The following is a 6,679-nucleotide window of genomic DNA, read 5'->3' on the forward strand; positions in this document are numbered from 1 at the left end:
TGCACCATTGGTGTTCATAGTACTCCAAAATGGCTAAATAATTTATAGCATAAGTTATCTGTTACTGTAATTGAGATGTACTTTTGTAAAGTACTTTTGACAGCCCTGCAAATTGAAACTGGCTTCAGTGTACACTACAAATGCATCGTAACGTTTAATTGAAATATAAGAGCAGAAGCAACATTTTGTCACAACTCAAACTATCTCTCTCTTTTTTATTGCCCAGAGATTTAGGAAAAAGAGTAGGACTTCCTGCCCTCTGATGTTTCGACGTACTTGATAGAGTTGTAACACCTGCAACAAAATAAACCAGAGAAGGATAAACAGTTTTGTCTTTCCCTTTTGAATTTAACAAGCTAGTTATATTTTACCATTTGTGCACTTTTGTATTCTCTGTTGGTGAAAAGACTGCAGGGACAATAATGCTGCAGATCCAACAGTGACCTGTCATCTTGATGAGGATGAGAACTTTTCTTCATGCATGCTAAGTGAGACGAAAGAAAAGTACTTATATTGAAGGATGTACAAAAACAGTCAATCTCCGTCGACTAAAATTTTATACATGTGGATGTTACCAAATCGTGTAGTTTCCATCCAAAGGTAGGACTAGCAACGTTGTTTGGTTGTTGTTGGTAGGTTATTGGCATGTTGATGTGCTATACCGTTATGGAACATCAATATAGATAGAGGCAAACACAGTAGACAGCGTGATGGCTGCAAACTCTCAAGTGAAGATTTATTCAACAGAACAAGAACATGAAAGCATGAGTAGAAAAGGCAGTGCCCATGCAATGCATGGAGAACCACATTAATCTCTGAGAAGATAGGATGGGGAGAGCAATAAAGAAACATGACGGTTGTGCCTGAGATAGGGGAACTCCACAAATTTAAGACCAATATGATGTGGTAAGCTTGCATCCCTTAGAAAAATGTTTAACTAGATCCTATAGTTGTTGTATAGAAATGCCTAGATAAAGCAGATTGAATTTCTATAGGAATACTATACAGTTTTTATGTACTCTTAAATATATTTTCTATAGATAATTGGTGACTGGTTTCTATAGAATCTGGATACAGGCGGGTGGATACAAATCCTATACAAAGCAGTTAGGAACTGTAAAGAAACTGAATAGAGATTGTATTGAGTAGCTGTCCGAATTTTATACATTTCTTGTTCGATGTATATACGGCACGTATACGTTGTCTTTATTTGTGATGCTTGGTGTTTGACTACATAGCCCTGAGGAACATGCAACAGTGACGAGGTTGTAAGGTAAAACACACTCAGATTTATTTGCATTTTATGTACAAAATCACTGTTGTGAGTCACTCAGCTCAAGCAGCATAGAGGCGAGGCTCCTCTTTATAGCAGCAACTGATGCCCCATACTTACTGGACGTGTAGTCTGGTAGTCTACGTAATGTGAGAAAATACATTTCGATAGGGGATATGTCTCTATACAGAATGGATACAGAATATATACATTCTGGATTCAGGTGTCTCCACGGAAAATAAATTAATTTGATAGCTGCAGAGCCTGTTACTGATAGTGCGCAGGTATCTAGCTACATAATGGTGAGAAAATATATGTTTCATGGAGGATTTATCTCTATAAATAATGGATACAGAATATATACATACTGTATTCATATGTTTCTATAGAAAACATACAGAGCCCACTAGTTAAGCTCTCTATATAGAACCAGTTCAGTAGAACCATGCAGTTTCTATCTACAAGATAGACACTGGATACGCTAGATAGGCATTCTATAAAACCCCTATAGAAAGTAGAAATTCATTTTTGATTTTTGTAAGGGATGGTTCACTGCAGCAGTGACACACACTCAACAATTCCTGTAGTAGGGCTTAAAAGACAATGAACTTTCACTGTTTCAATGGTCATTCAAGCGTAGAGGATGCATCACTAGAAAATTAATTAGCGTTCCTTAGTCATATAACTACACCTCTTCACACAGGAAGTATTCTTCTACCATTCAAACCAGCTAGCAGTTCTCATCGGTTTCTTCTCCTACTGTTGACATCGTACTAATGTTCTGCACCTGTGCAAAGACTCCATAAATGTCACGAAGTCTGCAACACCTAACAAATCTACTGCTTCCGTATCTGGACTTTGCATACCTGCTTTCAGCTATTTCTGTCGTGTCAACTTGAGTGCCTGGATCACACAACACGTAGCAGTCCGGCGCCACTGGAAGGCCCCTAAAATCAAATTTGTTGATGTTGACAATATTGAGTGCGGGACAAGTAAAATAACATAAGTTAAATGGAATACGTCATCGTTATATTATAATTTATACATCTGTGACGCCTGTACATACCTAAAGAGTTGTGTTGAACTAGCCACCTCGGTGAAGCAAAATCACTGGTTACTGAACGGCAGTTTGCTTCGGACGCCTTCGCAATTCGCCGTCTACGGCATCTTCTTCGTAGTCATCGGCAGCAAAATAAGCTCAGCACACACGCCACGACTGTTGCATCTAATAGCCGAGTGTTTCGAACCACATTCGTTCTCGCGCTCTCTCCTCTTGTGGCAGAAAACGAAGATGAACGAACATGATTTTTCCATCCCCGAACACCAAAACTACACCAGGTATATGTAGCTATCCTGAATACGTGATGTAAGACTTCACAGTCCTATCTCTTCTTAAAACCCTAGAATGAGGCTCGTGCCCCATTCCTCTTCCTCTTTATTCACGTGTCGGCACCTTACATAGGCCACGGGGTGCTGGTTTCGTCCCTCCTGGGATGATATTTGCATATATTGCAGATTGTGGCTATGTGCATGTGACCATCAGGAGTGACATAACCAATGGTCTTAAGTATGCCTTGTTTCGATGCCGTTTGGGTAACAGTGTATGGGCCTTGTGGCGTAGTTCTCATCCTTGGTAGGCGCCTCTGTACTAGGATAAGATCGCCGAGTTTGATGTCCGGGATGCGATTGCTGTGACGACGGTCGAAGTGTAGCTGCATAGTTAGCCTGTACTTGTTGATCTGATCCAAGTTGTTGCGCTTCTCGGTTAGAATGATTGTATCACTGATGCCTAAATCCTGATCAGCATGGAGAATACGTGAGCGGCCATGTAGAGCAAAGTAGGGAGAGCACCCTATAGCTTGGTTGGGGGAACGATTACGATGATGCGTTGCAGCTTCCAAACATGGTTTCCAACCACAGGGAAAATCAGGATACATGTGTATAAACTGCTTGATATCGCGGATAGCACGCTCAGCCATTCCGTTTGCCGCAGGGTGGTAGGGAGCTGTGAACTTCAACTGGATATGTCGTTCTTGGGCCCATGTGGCAAGACGCTTGCTTGTGAACGCAGGTCCATTGTCACAGATGATGGTCTTAGTGCTTGTGAAGATATCCCGTTCCAGCATGGCAATTACGCTCATGGTATCTTCCCCCCCTGGCCGTGTGTTAATTACTCGAGTGTGTTCATCGATGGCAACCAGAAATGATTGGGTTTTCCTGATGCCCTCAGACTTTTTACGTAATTCAGCAAAGTCGAGGTGTATGACTTCGAATGGTACTGATGAATGGTGAGGCAACGTCATGCGATCAGCTCTTTGACGAAACTTGAGTTTGTTTCTTTGACACAAGTCACAAGAACGAACATAGTTTCTGACGTCTTGCTTCATACGTGGCCATGTGAAACGTTGACATATCTTGCGATAAGTTGTTGAGATGCCGTCATGGCCACCAGACTCTGGGCTGTCATGGTAGAGGTAGAGAACTCTGTTTATCATGGTTGAAGGAACTTCGTACCTGCCTTCCTTGAGGATTATCGGCTGAGTGCCTTCCCATATTGGTGAATCGGAAAAAAATTGCGGCGGTGAGATGCTCGGGCCCAAGGCGAGACATAGCATCAGCGTCTGTGAGGACCTTTCCTGGCTTGTAGTGGATCTTCATATCAAATTGCTGGAGCTCTGAGGACCATCTTGCAAGGCGTCCCTTGATGTCGGCAGATGTGGGGATGTGTGTCACGGGTTGGTGATCTGTGAACAAGTTGAACGTCCTTCCATCAAGGAAGGTACGGAAGTACCTAACGGCTTTTACAACAGGGAGAAGTTCTTTCTCTGTTGTACTATAATTGAGTTCCGTGTCGTTGAAGGTGTATGAGTAGTACCTTATAGCTGTCATTTGTTGGGCGGCGGGTTTCATCACGTCACGCTGGTATAATACAGCGCCCGTTCCAAAGTGGGAGGCATCGGTACGCAGCTCAAATGGTAACTTGAAATCTGGTAGTGTCAAGATGGGGTTGGAAGTGATTGCTGCAAGAATGTCTTGATAAGCAGCTTCGCATTGCGTAGTCCAGTGGAAGCGAACGTCCTTGCGAAGTAAAGCCGTTAGACTTCTTGTTCTTGCGGCGTAATCCTGGACGAACGCACGAAAGTGGCCAGCCAGTCCAAGGAACACACGCAGGGAGTGTACATCGTAAGGCTTCGTCATGTGCTTGATCTTCTCCACAGATTCCTCTAGTTGTTTTGGTCATGCCGTCAATTCGCCTGCCCAGGAAAACAACACTAGAGCTGAACCAAACGCTCTTCTTAATGTTGATTTGGAGGTTGGCATTACTGAGTGCTTGTAGTACCATATGGAGATGATGGTAATGTTCCTCTGTTGATCTCGAATAGACTAGAATATCGTCTATGTAGACATGCACGAACTTGCCAATAAATGGTTGGAGTACAGATGTCATCATTTTTTGGAACCACGCAGAGGAATTTTTCCACCCGAATGGTAGACGATTGTACTCGTATAAGTCAAACGGTGTGACAAAGGCCGTGTACTTTTTTGTTTCCTCTGTTAAAGGGATTTGCCAAAATCCTTTGCAGAGATCGATGCAAGAAAAGGTTGTGCTCCCACCTGTTTGGTTGATAATATCATCCACATGGGGCATGGGAAACGGAAAAAAGTCGGTCTGACGGTTTAAGAGCCTATAGTCGGTGCACAACCGAAACGGGCCATCGGCTTTGGGGACAATAGTTATGGGTGAGGCAAATGATGATGTTGATGGACAAATTATGTCTGCGTCGAGCATAGCCTGGAGTTCTTGCTGTAGCCAGTTCTTTTTGTCAAGTGATAAGTTATAAGGTTTTCGCCGAATAGGTGTGGTGTCCCGGATTGTAAACGGAACCTCCAGCGCCGTGGTCGGTGAAGGGAATCCAGTGCCCGGTATCAAATCTGGGTAGAGGCTGTGTACGTCAAAGTCTCTCGGAACAGCAGCAGGAGCAGCGGAAATCTGTAGTGAAGCGTGAATACGGTCATCTGCAGTAGAGACTGTATCGTCCCAATAGATATTGAGTTTTAGGCGTTTAATATCTGGTCGTGAGAGTAGCACGTCATAGTCCACATCAGAAATGACCAGAGCGTTTGTGGTGATAGTTTCGTTGGAAAGCCGCAGGGATACCTTACTCCACCGACTGAATATCTTAGAAGTGCCATCGAACCCTTTGACACATACAGTTCTCCCTTCATACACGTCCTCTGGAGACAGAACGCGAGTGTTGACGAAAGTGTTTGAGGATCCACTGTCTATAAGGGCACGTGCAAGGATGTCGTTGACACGTACATCGATGTAAATGAGTTTCGTGGATACAAGGTAAACAGCTTCATATTGTGTCTTTGGGTGGAAACCAGCACCCTTTTTCACTCGTTTTTTGTACTACATGGTCAGTGTAGTCTTCAGCTACAGCTGAGGTTTGTGTATTTGTTGGACGGCCTGGCCGCTTGTGCGGTCCATGAGGCGGAAAAATGCGTTGGCTTGAGGTTGCGTTGCTGGCGTTTCCTACAGCATCTGGACGTACTGTTGTGGCTGGTACTTCATGTGTGCTTCGACATACACCAGCGTCGCGTAGGCATTGCAACACTGCTTCGGGATCTCGTGGTCCGCGGATCTTTACGACTTGCTGAACATGAATGGGTAGTCCGTGTATTAGCAAAGCAACGACAGAGGAGCTGGGCAGCTGTGGCTCGGCAAGCTGGAGTAAGCCTAATTTTTCGAAATAGTAGTCAGTGTATGAACCAGTAACATACTTGAAGGTTATGGCGTCATTCCACTGAGCCACTTTATCCTCGCCGAATGAGAGAAGGAGGCTTTGTTTCCATGACTCCCAAGTTGCCTGGTAATGCTCAAGTAGGCGAGAGTCATACCACATCCTGGCCGATCCGAGAAGGAAGGTTCGTAAATTGTCGATTTTTGTCCGATCTGTTAACCAATGGTTATGCTGGCACGCGTGTTCGTACAAAGGCATCCATGACCCCGCACCCCTACTACCGTCAAATTCCTCCGGCTTGAATAAGGCTGATGGGGGAGATGAATCCTCCCGGACAGACATGGTGCGAATTAGGTCAACAAGGACTCGCTGTTGTTCAGCTAACTGATTCTGTTGGTGCTGAAACGTGGATAACAACGTTGCCGTGTCTCCACTAGCCTGCGAAGCCGTCTGTCGCGTCTGTGAGTGCCGATGAAACCGGACTAGCCGATCAAAGTCATCGAGCTTCATATTGACTTTAAAAGTGCCCTGAGTAGCAGGTGAAGAAATGTCGAGGTTTGCCTTTGAAGCCACATACTGAAGGAGGGCTTGGTGGTCGGGGTGAGAATCCAGGTTGAAGCTGTCCTCTCCGACGCAGAGTTGTACACGTTGTCACGGGCTC

The 6,679-nt window shown here is 44.5% G+C and overlaps 1 long non-coding RNA gene across 1 annotated transcript; it reads right to left on the reverse strand.

Annotated features, from left to right (window-relative positions):
• Nucleotides 1–237: 237 nt before the first annotated feature.
• LOC135399426 (uncharacterized) lies at nucleotides 238–2,666 on the reverse strand. The gene is made up of 4 exons (XR_010424252.1): nucleotides 2,340–2,666; nucleotides 2,140–2,220; nucleotides 372–484; nucleotides 238–294 (listed from the first exon to the last, which is right to left on the reverse strand). It is a non-coding gene; the product is annotated as an uncharacterized LOC135399426 (long non-coding RNA).
• Nucleotides 2,667–6,679: the final 4,013 nt, after the last annotated feature.

The sequence above is a fragment of the Ornithodoros turicata genome, chromosome 7 (assembly GCF_037126465.1).
Source record: "Ornithodoros turicata isolate Travis chromosome 7, ASM3712646v1, whole genome shotgun sequence".
Taxonomy (NCBI): Eukaryota; Metazoa; Arthropoda; class Arachnida; order Ixodida; family Argasidae; genus Ornithodoros; species Ornithodoros turicata.